The sequence below is a fragment of the Cricetulus griseus genome, unplaced genomic scaffold (genome assembly GCF_003668045.3).
Source record: "Cricetulus griseus strain 17A/GY unplaced genomic scaffold, alternate assembly CriGri-PICRH-1.0 unplaced_scaffold_1, whole genome shotgun sequence".
NCBI classification, from domain to species: Eukaryota; Metazoa; Chordata; class Mammalia; order Rodentia; family Cricetidae; genus Cricetulus; species Cricetulus griseus.
This window is the reverse complement of record NW_023276808.1, coordinates 2,145,489-2,162,385: the sequence shown is the minus strand read 5'-3', so window position 1 is coordinate 2,162,385 and position 16,897 is coordinate 2,145,489. Positions and strand designations below refer to the sequence as shown.

At 42.3% G+C, this 16,897-nt stretch overlaps 1 pseudogene; it reads left to right on the top strand.

Annotated features, from left to right (window-relative positions):
- The first annotated feature begins 603 nt into the window (after positions 1-603).
- Positions 604-16,897, top strand: part of LOC113837875 — a 25,114-nt pseudogene continuing 8,820 nt past the window's right edge.

Here is a 16,897-nt window from a genome sequence, read left to right as displayed (position 1 = left end):
TTGCCTGAGTGATAGCTGTGCCCCAAATACTGCCATGACCTTTGTCCAGAGCATGGTGCTGCTCTCAGCAGTCTGTTCTCTTCCTCTTGTAAGACCGCCAATCCTGTTGCCTTCAGGGCCCTCATTTATAATCTGATTTAACCCTGGTGAGTTCCTTAGCCACTCCAAGCCCAATTACAATGGGTTGCAATGGGCACTGGAGCTTTAATGTATGTTTTAGGAGAACACAGTTCAGCTTCTGGCATGATAGAATACACATTCTCACCAGCTTAGCCTGGGGTTTCATCTCGCTAATAAAGTCACCCAAGTGTGAAGCTGAGCAGTATTATCCAGGGAACATCAAAGTGCTTAGTATCTGGCACTTGTCAGTTAATCATGGTGTGTCTAAAGGTGATTTTAAAGACAGTTTCCTATCCTTTCTTTTGCAGGTGCTAACTTTGGGTCCCTTCTTGGAATAGGAGGAAGAGCCGTTCTCTACTTTTCAGAACTACGGAGAAACTAAAGAGAACCGATTTAAATAAGTTGAACTCTCTTCTGGCCTCTCCCCTTTCGAGACATCACCACTTCACCCTGTAAGGAGCCTGAAGAATTAGACCAGTCACTATGAATGTGACCACCTTGTTTTCCTTTACAAGTCCAGCTGTGAAGAGACTTCTAGGTTGGAAACAAGGTGACGAAGAAGAAAAGTGGGCAGAGAAAGCTGTGGACGCTTTGGTGAAAAAATTGAAGAAAAAGAAAGGGGCCATGGAAGAGTTGGAGAAGGCCCTGAGCTGCCCGGGACAGCCAAGTAACTGTGTCACCATTCCCTGCTCCCTGGATGGCAGGCTGCAGGTGTCCCACCGGAAGGGATTGCCTCATGTCATTTATTGCCGAGTGTGGCGCTGGCCAGACCTCCAGAGCCACCATGAACTGAAGCCTCTGGATTGCTGTGAGTTTCCTTTTGGTTCCAACCAGAAGGAGGTGTGCATCAACCCCTATCACTATAGGCGCGTGGAGAGCCCTGGTGAGTGGTGTGGACTGTGTGTGCCCCGTGAAGGCTCTAGAGATCAGAGCAATACCACCTTTCTGTTGTGGAGTGTAATTCCAAAATATCTTGGGGAAGTTTTGTTTGTATTCATTTATGCGTGTGCAAAAGAGCACAGGAACTCCATCTACTCAGCTTTCGCTCATTGTAACGAGTGTCTGTAACAATCACTTTATAAAGAGGAAGGTTTACTTTACTTCATGACTTTGTAATTATCAGCCCTTCGTCCCACTGGCTCCAGAGCCACAGTGTGTCATTCAGGATGGTTTTGTTGATGGATTGGTTCACCTAGCTGATGATTTCTGAGGGTCCCCAAGTATGGATGGTATCAGATTTGGGTGGCTTTCCCCCCTGCTCCTGCTCCTGGGATGGCCAGGTGACTTTTCTCTCACAGGAACTTCAGACCCCAGGTGTAGACTGCAAACTTCCAGCTCAACCATCCAAAAATATGTTGGTCTCCAAAGGCCTTTTGTATTTTTGTGGAATATATACGTCATGTAAAAGTAAAGACTAGGGAATAATTTGCAAAGGCTTTTGTGTCCACTGCCTGTTTTAAGAAAGAGAGGATATAAACTAAACCTTTCTCATTTGTCTCTCTGTTTTCTTTCTGTTCCCAGTGCTTCCTCCTGTGCTGGTTCCGAGGTACAGTGAGTACAACCCTCAGCACAGCCTTCTGGCACAGTTCCGCAACTTGGGACAGAATGAGCCTCACATGCCACTGAACGCCACGTTTCCAGACTCCTTCAGGCAGCCCAGCACCCACCCGTTTCCCCACTGGTCCATCAGCAGCTACCCCAACTCCCCAGGCAGCAGCAGCAGCAGCAGCACCTACCCTCACTCCCGCACCAGCTCAGACCTAGGCAGCCCTTTCCAGATGCCAGGTAGGAGGGGGCATTCGCGGACGCTGCCTGCCTTGGGGAGGTGGGTGGGCGTGGCCTGTGGGGGGGGCGCGGTGGGTGGAACCCTGAGCACATCCTGGTGAACCAGTGCTTAGAGAATATCAATGTAGGGAGGGGACTTGTACATACAGCTGGAGAAGAGAATGGCTTGTTTGAGTCCTGTTAAGTTTTGAAACTGCTGCATCCTTCTTTGAGTGGCACAATTGTTCCAGTCTCTGCTCTCCAGAAAAAGAAAGGGGAAAATGTCATGTTACACACACTGCTGCTCTGAGAAGCGGCTTTGGTGAGCTTTTCCAACATTGAAGAACCCTTGTTATCAATGCAGCCGCAGAAGAGCTAATTACTGGGGTATCCACCTGCCCCATTTAATTAGATTCATTTAGCCAGTGATGTAATCCCAAGAAATATGTACTTTTAACAGCAAGGAAAGGCAACAAAAGTGATGGAGAACATCTGCTTGTTTAACTTAGCAAAGCCAAAAACCAGTTATTTTCCTGCTTGTTTAACTTAGCAAAGACAAAAACCAGTTATTTTCCTGTTTTAGTCATAATGGATGGTGTAATAGTGACTAATTAGAGGATTACACTTTTCAGATTACAGGTTAGTAAACAAGCATCTCAAATATTAGTGCCAGAGCTCTTGCCAGTTGACATCAAGAGGGGCACGATAAATAAAAGATCATGAAATGCATGGATATTTTTGTGAGGGAAAGTGATGGGACGGGATGTTTATAGAGGCACTTAAGGTGCTTTACATTAAATTATACTTCAGCATCCATGTTGTACCTTCAGAAATTAAAACGTGATCCATGCTTTATTGCTTTCTCGGTTCCCAAATATGATTAAAGGAAAATGTTTACCTAAAGTTACCCTCTGACCCCTGCATACATGTGCACACACATGCATCTGTGTACACTTGAGCAGGTCTAATCATACGCAAAAGCTCTCAGCGCAGAGGAGAGTCTGCGCCTGAAGAATGTAATTTTTTTCTTTCAAACTTTGTAGCTGACATACCCCCACCTGCTTACCAGCCTCCTGAAGACGCCATGACCCAGGATGGCTCTCAGCCAATGGACATGAATATGATGGCACCTGCACTGCCCTCCGAGATCAACAGAGGAGGTAAAATGAGTTGTCAGAGTGTTGTCTGTATGTCCTGTCCAAATGTCACTTTTACTCATTTAGACCTTAAAAAGGTAGCTGTTTGAGAAACATGGAAAAAAAGTTTTGTTGTTGTTTTAAGCCTAATGGAAAGAATTCTCTAGAACCCATCTTTTTACTTAAGCTCTGTCACAGTCAAATATGAGATCTCAGAATTGAATATGGAGGTCTCAGATTCCCACTGGTCTCTGAAACAGCCGTACACAGTGCTCTGCCATTTTGTGTTACATAGTTAGGTGAAGAGAGTTTCCAGCATTGGTGGTTGGAAAACCGAACTGTCAGTCACCTCTAAAGACAATCTGAGATGCTGTATGTTGACCAGTGTTGAATAATCAGCCACGATTTATTAATTATGGAAAAATAAACAAGAATATCTGTGATTTTAGCATGCTAATTTGCTTTCACCTTCAATAAATGAGTAAGTGATATATATTATCATATATGCATTTATTTACATATATGCACATATATCAAATAACTGTTTAAAATGTATCTGGCTATGATGTGTTACCAATAAATATGGGTTTGTATGGCTATTTCACATACCTTTATACACAGGAGGTTGTTAAAAATCTCTGTGCTTACAGAGATAGTCGGAGGAAATGATTGAGTCCTGTTTCACATAACAAATACATCTGTTATTTATATGCTCATGTGTTTTCACATCTTCAGAATAGCCCCTATGCCACTTTTGGAATTTTTATTTGGGGAACAAGATACCCTATGTGGGGCCTGTAATGGTCATGATGAGATTATCTCTGTTACCCCCAAATAGAGACTTATTTTTAAGTTTTTTTTTCCTTTCAAATAGCTTAAGAAATGTTCCCAGTTGGAGCCATTTAAAAATCACATAGTATTTTCAGAGGAAAATATTTTGACTATTCTCCTGTTGTTACCTCTGGTGGATTCCCAGAACATGGGTCAGCAAGCTACAGCCGGAACACAGATCAGCCCACTTTCTGTTTTTGTAAATAAAGCTTTATTAGAACACACTACTGCCCATTTGTTACATTTTATCTATGGCTAGGTTTTTTTTTATCTGTTGTTGTGGTTACAAAGGCAGAGTAGAATAGTTGTGATAAAGACCATATGTCTCACAAGATCTTCCTGGCCTTTTATAGGAAAAATGTGTCCACATGTAAGCCAAATGAATAGCATTTTTAACAATGCTGAAAGCTGATAGAAGGCCTATGTGACAGATGGCACAGCCTTCTCTGGGGTTTGACACTTGTGAATTACTAAAGCTTGCTCCTTGAAGAGCAGCAGACAGGGAAGCATTGCCTGGAAAGAAACAAGGGAAATAGTATATTTTCAGCTAAACTACTTATATAAAACAAATAACTGGCTGGTTATGTTAAGAACACGGCAGCACTCGGAAGCACAGGCAGGCTGAACACTGTGAGTTAGAGGCCTGCCTGGTCTACAAAGCTACAAAGAAACTGTGTCTCGAAAAACCACAAGCAATCAAAAAAAAGGATGTGGAAGTCTTTCTCCTCCTCCTCCTCCTCCTCCTCCTTCCTCCTCCTCTTCCTCCTCCTCCTCCTCCTCCTCCTTGTCCTTCTCCTTTTCCATCTGCCAGTCCTGGTGGATTTTCTTTCCATTTCTTATATTTGTACACTGAAGCCCCATGAGACTCATTAGAGTAATGATCAAGTTGACAATGGTGTGGTTTGTGTGCCTGGGCTCTCAAAAGGCATGCATAAGAGGTTTTGATGCAGAAAGGGCTCTTTTCCCAGCCTTTTGGTTGAAAGCATTTAGAAGCATTTTCTGTTTGGCGATTCATCAGCCTTAAGAGATTGGGCCTAACAAGCTGCATCCTCTTGGTAAACCTGTGTAGTTTCTATTGTTGGCCCATTCTGGGAAGGGAGAGACAAACACACCTGCTCGGCATGACTGAAGCAAATAGAAGGAGGTTAGCATGGAGTCTGGATGAGAGAGATATATTTTATTCGGGAGGAATGGCCAGCTGGCATGGTTTCTTCCTGAACTATAGCAAAACTGGAGCTTCAGCCATCACCAGCTCTTGTGAAGCCAGGCAGCTTCTTCATGATAGGAAGAAGTTCGTTTTCAGGGCTTCGAGAAAGCAGAGGTCTGGCAAGGCTTTGCCAAAAGCAGTTCCATTCTTCACCAGCCCATTGGGACACCTCCGGGCCCCTCCTGTTCCTGTGCCACTAGCTTTCTCATTGATCACTGTGTTTCTTGTAGGTAGTGTGCCAGCAGGAGTGATTTCAATTATTTCTGTATGTTAATGAGCAAGTTATAAGTCATTTGTATTCAGCAAGTGCTGTTGCCCTGCTTGCTGAGCTGGTATATTGGATCTCTGCCAGTTCCCCCAATGAAAGGAGAATGCCGCCCTTAGTAAGAAGTACATAGGATTTCACAGAAATGACCCATGTGACCCTCGTAGTTTCCCCTCCCTGTCTCCGTTCCACCCTGCTCAGCCAGTTTTACAATGCGGTTTCTGGTTGGGGTGCTCCAGGAGTAACTGTGAGCAAATTTCTTTCCTTCTTGCACATGTTCAAGCTGTTGTTTATGAGGAACCAATGCACTGGTGCTCTATTGTGTACTACGAGCTCAACAACCGCGTGGGTGATACGTTCCAGGCCTCCTCCACAAGCGTGTTGGTGGATGGTTACACTGATCCTTCCAACAACAAGAACCATTTCTGCCTTGGGCTGTTCTCCAACATTAACCGGAACTCTACAATAGAAAACACCAGGTGACATATTGGAAAAGGTGCGTGTCCCTTTACTCATCCTGCAAATGTTCATCTTTTCTTCCTCTAGAAGTGACCCCATCAATCTTGTGGCAAATGCCAAATGTTCAGATGCTGCTGTTTGAAGTATCTTTCTAATTCATATTATCTGGAAATTGTTCCAATCATTGATCTTAGTGGTTTTCCAACTCCCATGATATTGATAGGTGCCAGCTGACATTGCCTTGTTATTGTGGTGTACTACGCTGTCCTACATTTTGTTATGAGTGAAATATCTTTTAAAACAATTCTTACATTTATTTATTCCATGTTTGTGTGTGCATGCGTGTATGTGTGTGTAAGTACCTTGGTCAGAGGACAGCTTATGAATTCAGTTCTCTCCTTCTGCCATGTGGATACTAGGAATCAAACTCTAGTCTTCAGGCTTAGTGGCAAGCACCTCACCCACTGAACCATCTCAACATCCCACATATCTTTCTTAGGGGATTTAACTATTTACTAGTTTTAGATTAAAACATATCTATAACATGTCTATGTGTTTATTTTATGATTAAGTCAATGACCAGATGTGTGGGTAGTGCTCAGACCTTAGCTATCCCTGTGGAGTAAGGAACAGGCAATCAAGAAGGGGTGTGGCATTCCTTGGAAGTGTCAGTGTAAAATCATAATTTAATGACATGACGTGTGTTTTTATGCTCTTGTGTTTTTTGTCTGTATGGGAGCCTATCTATATACCCTCTGAATATGAATGTAGTTGCTACCTTGTCTGCTGAGAAGACAAAGATACAAAGTAGCAATAAGCACATCTAGTATCCAGATCATTGCTGCAGATATCTATCCCCACTGAGGCAAACGGGCTGCCTCCAAATCTGTGATGAGCTGCACCTGGTGCATCTCACGTGACACAAAGTGAAGAAAAGTTTCTGAAAATGTTGGTGCCTCTCAGGATACAGCTGTCCATGGCAGGTTTGTTCTGGGGTCCTGAGGACTAAAATCCAAGGATGCTCAGTTTCCTTATATAAAATAATGTAGTGTAAACAGTGTAGTGTGTCATGTAACTTAGGCATATCACCTTTCAGGAGCCCTTACACTGACACCTACTGCAGAGTCTACATCATGTAAATAGTTGTACTGATGAGTGACTCTGGAAAAAACAAAGCCTCTGCATGGTAATGTCGGTGCTATTAAAAAATCATTTTTGATATGTGCATAGTTGAGACTGGATTCCAGATCGAGACATAATGAAAAGCTACTGCAATTAACTGCATTAGAGGATCTTAAGACACTGCTGGGTGTAGTGGTGCACAAAACTCCTGGAACTGAAAATCAAGAATCCAAAGCAGGTTGGACTACAAACACAGTGAGATCCTGTCCAATAAGTAAATCCTAATTGATACTGCCATACTAATAGAGAAGTGAATTAATTGGCAAGCTTGGTAGCTAAATAGACAGTGAGTGCTAGAATGCAAATATCACCACTTTGTAACTAGTGCAGTAAGAAGAGGACTGGTAAGATGGCTCAGTGGGTAAAGGGGCTTGTGCCAAGCCTAACAAACTTAGTTCAATCCCAAGGACCACATGGTAGGAAGCAGCCAACTCTGACCTCCACACACATGATAGCACATGCCTCGCGCACACATAACACACACACATAGAACATTTAAATGCATTAAGAACAAAATATGAAGAGAAATTTTATGAGAATCGAGGTGTTTGCATGTTTTAAAGTGTTTCTTCTCAAACTATTTTTGCTGCAAATAAAAATTAGCTGCAGAAGGCCGGGCATTGGTGGCCCATGCCTTTAATCCCAGCACTCGGGAGACAGCGGCAGATGGATCTCTGTGAGTTAGAGGCCAGCCTGGTCTCTAGAGGGAGTGCCAGGATAGGCTACAAAGCTACACCGAGAAACGCTGTGCCTTGTGTATGCTTCAGAGGTTAACAGGGCTCTTGTCATTTGTGTTGAGTGTTCTGTAGTATCACAGAAAGGAGAGAATCCAAGGCATCGCTAGCTCTGTCCTCTTCTGTGTCTGAGACATGGAAGATTTTAAGAAGCCATTGAAAATTAATTTTTTAAGTGTCTATCTGATGACAGCACAGTCTAGTAACTGCCTGGTCTCTGAGGTATCCAAGATAAGTCTTTATCTGATTTACCTTGAGGAAGAGTGCTAATTACATGTCTGGGTGAGGCAGTCATCTTTCATGTGCTGTCTTCAAAAGCTCTATGACTTCTTGTTGGGCCTGTTTAGTGATGTATTCATCACTGGGGTTGAGTCCAGAGCCAGGCTTTGTTCATCGCCATCCAGATCAAAGGAATTTTCCACCTTCTGGCCAAATGTGGTTCCTCTTTAACACTAAAGGAGGCCTTACTTTACCCCTTATAGAAGTTGGCCTGTGTGTTGTGTGCAAACGTGACCACAGAATCTCTCCTTGTTCATTATGTGAATAATGATCAAGCAACATTTATTTTTTGACTTCACATTTTAGCTCAGACGATTTTCAAAATGAGGCCAGCAACTTGCCAATGTGCTTATTGTTCTGAAGGAAAAACAACTCCTTAGTGGTTGTGTTAACTGGTTGAGGTACAGGAACTTTCTCAGACCTTCTGCTCTTGACCTGTAAAATGGGGCTGGGTGGCATTGGGACCTTGGTAATTATTCTCAAAGTCCTTGATGGCGCTGTGATTATTGAATTTTTAAAGAAGCTTTGGTTCCTGTACTCCAATAAGCTTTCTCCTTGCATTAAGTTCCTATTGATTAAACAACTTACAGTTGATTGTTACTTTTATATAGCTAAAAGCATTTCCTTTAATATAAGGTATTTAAAGATTTATTCCTTTACTCTTATCAGTGTGTGTGTGTGTGTGTGTGTGTGTGTGTGTGTGTGTGTGTGCCCATGGAGGTCAGAAGAGGGTATTAGATCTGTTGTACCAGGAGTTAGAAGCTGTGGGTTTCTGGACCAAAGCTCAGGTCCTCTGGAACACCAGCAAGTACTCTAAGCTGATAACCTATCTCTTTAGCCCAAAACTATGTTCAGAATTTGTTATAATTCTTCCAGCAAATACTTTACCACTATTCCAAAAAGACAATACAAAGAGAAAAAATGCTTCTAAAACATTTACCTTCAAGATGCATAGGGCTCCCAGTGGGTTTAATAATAATACCACAGCATAAAGATATTTAACATACATTAGCACAGAAGGCTGTGCAAGGCGTGATGGATATGACTTGAGTTTTAAGATAAACAAACCCTACTAAAGAATGAGGTGGTGGGCTGGAGAGATGGCTCAGCAGTTCAGAGCATTTGCTGCTCTTCCAGAAGACCAGAGTCCTGTTTCGAGCACCAAGCCAGGCAGCTCATAATTGCCTGTAATTCCATCCCCAAAAACCTGACACCTTCTTGTGTCCTCCATAGGTATCTGTATGCACAAACAGTAGATACTTACAATACACATAATAATATATCTTCTTTAAACTCAGTGACTGTAACATAATCATCACCACACAAGACATCATATGTTGGCTCAAAAGCTTTGCACACTGTCTGTAGCTCTGCAGAGAGGGAGCCTCAATTCCCTGCTCCTCCCAATGTCTTGGAGAAATGATGCAGGGTGTCTTTCTAACATTAATAGGCAGTCTCATGTTATTTTAGATGATTTTTGGTACTTACATAAAATCATACTTTAATGAACATTAAAAACCAAATCCTCCCTATCTGAAAAATCCAAAAGTATAAGTAAGTAGAGTAACAAAACAGTAATGTAGTGGGAAATAAATACTTAATATATTTTTTTGGTTTTTTTTCAAAGACAGGGTTTCTCTGTGGCTTTGGAGGCTGTCCTGGAACCAGCTCTTGTAGACCCTTCTGGTCTCGAACTCACAGAGATCCCCCTGCCTCTGCTTCCCCAAAGTGCTGGGATCAAAGTTGTGCACCACCGTGACCAGGGTAAAATGTCTTTATTCAAACGACTATTGAATTATTTTAAATTTTTAATTACCAAAGACTAGTAATTTTTATTTATTTATTTGAAACAAGGTCTCATTCTTTACTGCTGACTGGCCTGGAACTCACAGAGATCTGCCTTCTCTTGCTTCCTGAATGCTGGGATTAAAGGCGTGTGCCACTACACCAGACTAAATAGGTGATCCTGGAGTCCTTGGATAGACTTTTGGTGGCCAATATCCATACCCAAAAATTACTCATGCTTTTGCAGTATGTTTGTTTTCTTGTGGGACATAGCCATGAATCCAAACACAATTATGTGAACTGATCATATGATTTTTTACTTGGTAGAGTGACTCAATGAGATAGAGTTAAATGACACCAGTGTGCTTTCTTTTTCCTAGGGTTGGGGAGCCAAGTACCTCAGGCAGGATGTTACTAGCACCCCCTGCTGGATTGAAATACATCTGCAGGGCCCTCTGCAGTGGCTGGATAAAGTTCTTACCCAGATGGGTTCGCCCCACAATCCTATTTCCTCAGTGTCTTAAAGGGCCTCTGGCTTCTGTCTCTTGCAAACTGTTGAACCCTGCATGTACTTGAAGGATGGATATGTCAGACGCGTGAAAACCTGACAAGGGAACCTTGATAATACTTGAACTCTGTGACCAACTGTTGGAATGAGAAATTAACAAACATTGGTAACATGATGATGACATCAAGAATCTGTTTAGTTTACATTGTGACATTCTGTTGTGTGATCAACTAAAATGTTGACTGTTAGCAGGAGTTTTGTGTATAGTTTTAAAGGAGATGGCCAGGCCAGGGACAAGTTATCTAGTAGAAGAAGAACAATCCTGAGCAGTCCTTTTTTTGGGAGTGTTTGGCAGAGTGTTACACTGATAGTCTTTGAAATGTGTTGTTCATTAGTTCCGAGCCCACACTGAATAATCTTTCGATGGGTTTTCATAATGATTTAAAACTATTTGTTTAGAAATGAATGGGGCTCTTTATTTTTAAAGCTGAATCTTTATTACATAAAAAGTATTCTTTCTAAAGCTGTATGCTGGCTGTAGTGTTGTCTGAATGATGTCAGGCTTTTGCTCCTTGCTAAATATGTGTATACAGAATATTTGGAGGTTAGGAATAGTCTAAATGGCTAGTGGATCTAGAAGGTATTTGTCAGTGGGGTGGGGGAAAGGAAATGACAACCGCAAATGTAGACTATATCTTAACGTTCAGTTTGTTGTCTTAAATAAGCAAGCTGGTGTCTGAATTTGCTGTATTTCTGATTTTTAGAGTTTTATCTGACTTTTTTCCTTTCTTGTCTTTTATCTCATCTACTCTACACTGCAGCAAAGCAGCTGGTTAATTCCTGCAACTGTGAGAACAAATGAATAATTTCTAATATTTGCAAATAAACTGGTTTTGTGTTTCAGTGCCCGGTATATGAAAGGCTTGAATTCAATGAGCAGTTTTTATGGAGTTTACAATACAGACATAGGCTTTAATTTCGAAATGAATTGTTTGCCAAACCTAGTAACTGTGTTCATTATTCACAATTTTAGAGAAGATCCCTATTGGACTCCATTTCAAACATTTTTATTTTGTTTTGTTTTGTTTTTTTATGGTTTGGTTTTGTTTTCTTCTGTTATTTTTTCTATTCTCCTTTGCTATTATACATTGAGTACCTTTAATCCATCACTAGAGGGTTTTCAGTATTGGAAAATTTTAAATAAACCTGTCATTATTGCTTCATTTGATTAAAAATGTGTCATTTTCTTTCTTTGCTTGTTAAAATTTGGGATCGGTAAGATGTGGTCTTTGAGTGATCTTGACAGATACAAAAAGCTCAGTTGGTAAAGTGGGGACATGGAACCTGGCTTGCTAAAAGAGCAGAGTGATCTAAAGTCAGGAGAAAGGAACCATAAGTCTGGGAAAAACTAAGGGAAAAGCAATGAGGGAGGGCATGTACCATGGTGCAACTGTGTAGGTTACAGGGTAGCTGATGGAGCTGGTCCCTCTCCCTGATGTGAGTTTCAAACATCAAACAGGTCCTCTGGCTTGGCAGCAAACCCGTTACCCACTGAGCCTCTCAGAAGCCCACGGTGTGTGAGCTTTTTATTCAAGGGGCTTCCACAGTGTAGTTACTGATGGATGCCCTTAATCAAGTGGAAGCATAGTTTCCCAATCTGAAGGATACCCATAGGGGAATGTAGCTAGGGCAGACCAAAAACTGAATGCACAGGAGAAAGTTACCTTTGTGCAGTTTTACTGGGATGGGATGACCCCCCTTTCCCACCAATGGAATTTTTAAAATTTTTTTTAAAAAAGAAACAATTTGAGGTCATTATGTTTTCTAGCCACACAAATACCACTGTTTCACCTCATATTCTCTCCTGGACTTGGTGCACAACCCCAAAATTTAAGGGTCTACTGCCCCCCACTAATTAAAATCCACTTTAAAAGAAAAGATTATCTTGTTCTCCACCCACTGAAACTACAAAATATATCCCCAGAAACAGTGACCCAAATTTCTGATTGTTACTGTTGTCTTCAAAAAATATGGCAAGCAGAGGAAGCTTGGGCCTGGAGACCTTCACTGTTACAGTTTCCTGTCCATCCTTGCTACTTGCTAGACCGCTTGGCTTCTGTGGATCTCTCCATGCTCATTGACTGAGTGGAGATGGCATCATCACACATTTGAGCCAGGATCACTCAGCTAAAGTTATGAATACCCTAGATATGTGTCACAAATTGAGGAGCCACCTTTCTTGAACCCTCTGTAGTCTGTGTTTTTCATTGGCTGAGCTCATTCAGTGTGACTGTGTCCAAGATCAGTAAGATAGTCTTTTGGTGTTGTTGTTGTTGTTTTTAATTACTAAAACTGGACTGGGAAGAGGCCCAGGAGGTAAAGGATGAGTGTGATTATCAGAGTTTACATCCTACAGCCCATGAAAGTATGGGTGGGTATGGCAGCCTGCCTGCAATTCCAGCCTGAGAAGGATTCTCCTGAGCATTTTGACTGTGGGGACTAGCCATATCCATGAGCTCTTGACATGACTGAGAGACCCTGCCTCAAAGAATAAGATAAAAGAACCATCAAAACTCATTCCTGACATCAACCTTGGGCCGCCGCATGCATGCACACACACACACACACACACACACACACACACACACACACACCCTTGAAAATAACAAATGGGAATAACGTTACCATTAAGAACGATTTATAAATGGAGATTGAAAATAAAGAGCTCATGTCAAGTTTTCTCCTCTCTTGGTGGAAAGCTGCCTTTGTTGTTCTTGAGTTCCTTTGTTGGGCAGTTATCGAGTTGGGTATTACACGGTGACTGCCTTGAAGATGTACTAAATAAAACACAAAGATCATCCCATCCATAGAGACCTACTAGATGGAGACTCTGGGGTATGCTGTGCGGTGTATAAAAAGGCCTTTTGTAATTAAGAGTGGGTATATGGAATTCTATTAAAATCTTAATGAAAAAGCATTCTCATCTGCCAAAATAGGTCAACGAACAAGTCCTTCTGGAATTTTTTCTTAAAGGAATTAGAAAAATCAAAGCAACTATTCGTTTAGAGAAGGAGAAAACAAATGAAGCTCAAGAAAATGACAAAGTTATTTGAGACTCAAAGCCAGGATGATTAGAAGTGGAGAGCCCTGGCCCTACCACCTCTAGCATTTGACAGAACTGAAGCTCCAGCCCTGGCCTCATCAGCAGTTTCCCTATGTTTCTATCACATGTTCCCTCCTCTGTAAAATGGAGACCGTAAAACTAACCTGACTGGGTCATCGAGAGATTAACTGAACAAAGCGCTTAGAGCTTCTCTGTAAATGATTAGCTCTGATCAAGATCCTGTCTTCAGGATTAAAGGAAGGACACTGGCAGAGTACAAATGCCCGGGTCTCTGCTGTAGGCACCAAGCCAGGGTCTTCCTCAGATTGTTTCTCTTCCTCTCAACAACACAGGAGATACTTTCTACTCTACCATAACTCCGGTTATCCTTTGCTGGAATAAATGATTAAGATGGCTAGTGTGTAAAGAGAAACAGTCTTTTCTTAGCTTGCAGTGTGGAGGTTGTAAATTGTGGTTTGACAGGTCAGACCCAACTCTGTGAAGGACAGAGGGCAGCATGTTATTACAGAAGCATGAGGCAGAAACGAACTAACTGCCCACCTCGTGGCTGAGGTGCAAGGGGATGTGGGATTCGTGTCTCCCACTATCCCCTTTGACAGCATGCCCCAATGGCATGCTATGCTGTCTGGAAATTTGCTCTGCTAAACAAATTAGTCTGTTGCTGTTGATTCAGCCTCACTAAAATTCCCAGCACACCAGTGAGATGTGGCTGGAAGGTAACAGTGACTGTCTCAAGTTCACTCCGGAGCCTTTTGAGTGGCCTTCTTACTATCCGTATTTCCGTAGGCAGTCTGCATTTTCACAGACCCACTCTTAGGCTGTTCAGTGCCACTCACAGCATTCTAGAACTTCTTAAGACAACACCTCTAACTCCTCCACATTTTGCCCATAAGCCGGTTCCAAAAGTCTGAGAACAACATGGTCAGTGTATCATCGAAACAGCTGAGCATAAACAAGTACTTAAAATAATATTCTACAACAAAGGTCATTTTGGTCTATATCATGATTTGGAAGATGACCTGGACTACTCCAGATCGTGCATCAAATTCAACCTGATGGCAAGATGGTTCAGTAAGGGTGCATGCCCCCAAGCCTGATGACTTGATTTTAATTCCTAAAGACCCACAAAATGGAAAGAGGGACTGACTCCTGTAAATCATCCCTGGCCTTCACTTGTGAACTGTAGCATGCACGTGTGCTCACATGTGCATGTTCACACACACAGACACATATAATAAAATTAAGGAAACAACTGTAACTTATTGGTGATTGGATTTCTCCATGCAGCTCTAGATTCATTTTTTAATTTGTTCCTTTGTTTTCTGGCCACCATTACATTAGCTACTTCCTTCCCTTAAACCTGTCTGTCTGTCTGCCACCTCCTGATCGTAGGTCTTCTATCTAATCCTCTATCATAGGTCTGTCTGACTGTCGTCTCTCTACCTATCTTCTGGCTTTCTGTCTGCCATCTCAGTCTTTCACTGTCTTCTATTGGTTCTTCTCTTTCTTTGTGGACATTAACTGATGTATTTTTCTTCCACCCACGAAGAGCACACTTGGTTTTTCCAGCCTCCTGATGCTTTCGAGTCTTCTAGATCTAGTCTCTGGAACCCACTTACATCATTTTCTGAAGTGAACAGATAGCAAAACAAACATGAAGGTAAGCTTTTAAACAATACTTTATGAAGTTTTACTCTTTTCGTGATTCACAACTGGGGAATTCTGGAAGCAATCTCCCCCTGAGGGTTCCAAATGCATAGACACAACTGTGTCCTTGTCATCCAGCATTGCTGGAGAGACACTAATTCTAGTCTTGAGACATGTCTGTTCTATGTGACCTATTTTTTATTTCTTCTTATTTTTTTCTATTTGAGACATGTTCTCCAAAGGCAACCATGGCTGACCTGAAACTCACTACGTAGACCAGGCTGGCCTAGATCTGCCTGCCTCTGCCTACCAATTGTTGGGACTAGATGTGTGTGACAACAAACTCAGCATATGACCTACTTTTAAACATTCAGTTATCTGTGGGGGGGCAGAGAGTTTGGAGGTGTGAGTATAGGTGGCAGCAGAGGCCAGAGGAATCAGATACCACTGGGATCTGAACTCCAGTTATTGAAAGAGCAGTATGCATGCTCTTAAGTAATGAGCCATCCTTCCATCCCCAGTTGGCATAGTTTTACACATGGAAAGCTTGCTAACTCCTTTTGTTATGTTTCACATGCTGAAATTATAATGTGGTGGTTCTGGGAATCTCCAGCTCACCAGTACTCTAATCTTTGGCTACTTACTGGAAAAGAGAGACCTGCATGAGTGATTAAGCTACAGATCTTAAGATTCACAGTGCATCCAGATGTGTCCCATGCAGCCTCAGTGTCTTCAAAGGGAAGAGAAGAAAACAGTGTCAGAAAAGGACATGTGATAACAGAAGTGGAGATGAGAGAAAGAAGCAAGATAGAAAGGAGCTAGGCTGTTGAAATTGGAGGGTGGGGCAACAAGCCAAGAGATTCAAGACATGCCCAGAAGCTGAAATAAAGCAAAAGCCTGGGTAGTGGGTGAGATGAGAAGAAGGCTCTTTGCTTTGCTTCCCATGCCTCTTGGGTGACACCAGTCTTTGCCAGTCCTCTGCTCACAGCTGTGGCCCTCACCTCTAAGGTTGTAGGTGCTGCTCCCTACCAGCTGCTGTGTTGACAGCATTTGTCACCTGCTTATATATTCCCGAAACTGATGAAGTCTTTCTTGTTTTTAAATGATTGCTATTGCTGGGGGAAGTTGTTATTTTAAATTATGATATTAATGGGATCCTCACTTTCTATACAGATTATTCACGTCCCTTGGTATACTGTCTTGTGGGAAAGCTCCCATGAACTTCAGTGCTCCAGACACTAAGTGAAGATGTGTGTGTCAGGAAATCCACAAAGCCCAACATGGCTGTGACTTGAAGGACAGGGCATGCTGCCACAGGCGAAGTGTGAAGCCTTTATCATCAGATACAGAATAATTGTTAACTCCGTTTAGTTCTGGGTGTGGCTCAGTGAGCCGAACATGACATCAGCAATTCTAAGGACCCTGCTTCAAACTCGGAAACAAAGAGAGAAAGAGACACCCACACAGAGGTAATGTGAAGTCTCTATTCAGCTATTTGTAGGCACCACCGGTACAAGGGTGTACCCTACAGACAGCACAGGATGTTACCCACATTTCCAAAATGATTGGAAAATGACATTAATGAAGCATGGATTTTTTCAATTGTTCATAACAGTGATTATCATTCACTCAATGCTCAGTTAAATATCTGCTCCACACAGTTAAATGACTACTGACTGGTGCTAAAGACGCAGCAGTGAGTGAGAGTGAGTCAGATTGCAGGGCACGCCTCCTGCAACCACACAAACCTCTGGAAAATAGCATCGCTGGTCAGTGCTTTGCAGGTGCCTAGGGAGAGGAGGTGCTGGCCTGGACTCAAGGGGAGAAGAATGTACCTGTGTGACTGGACTGAAGAA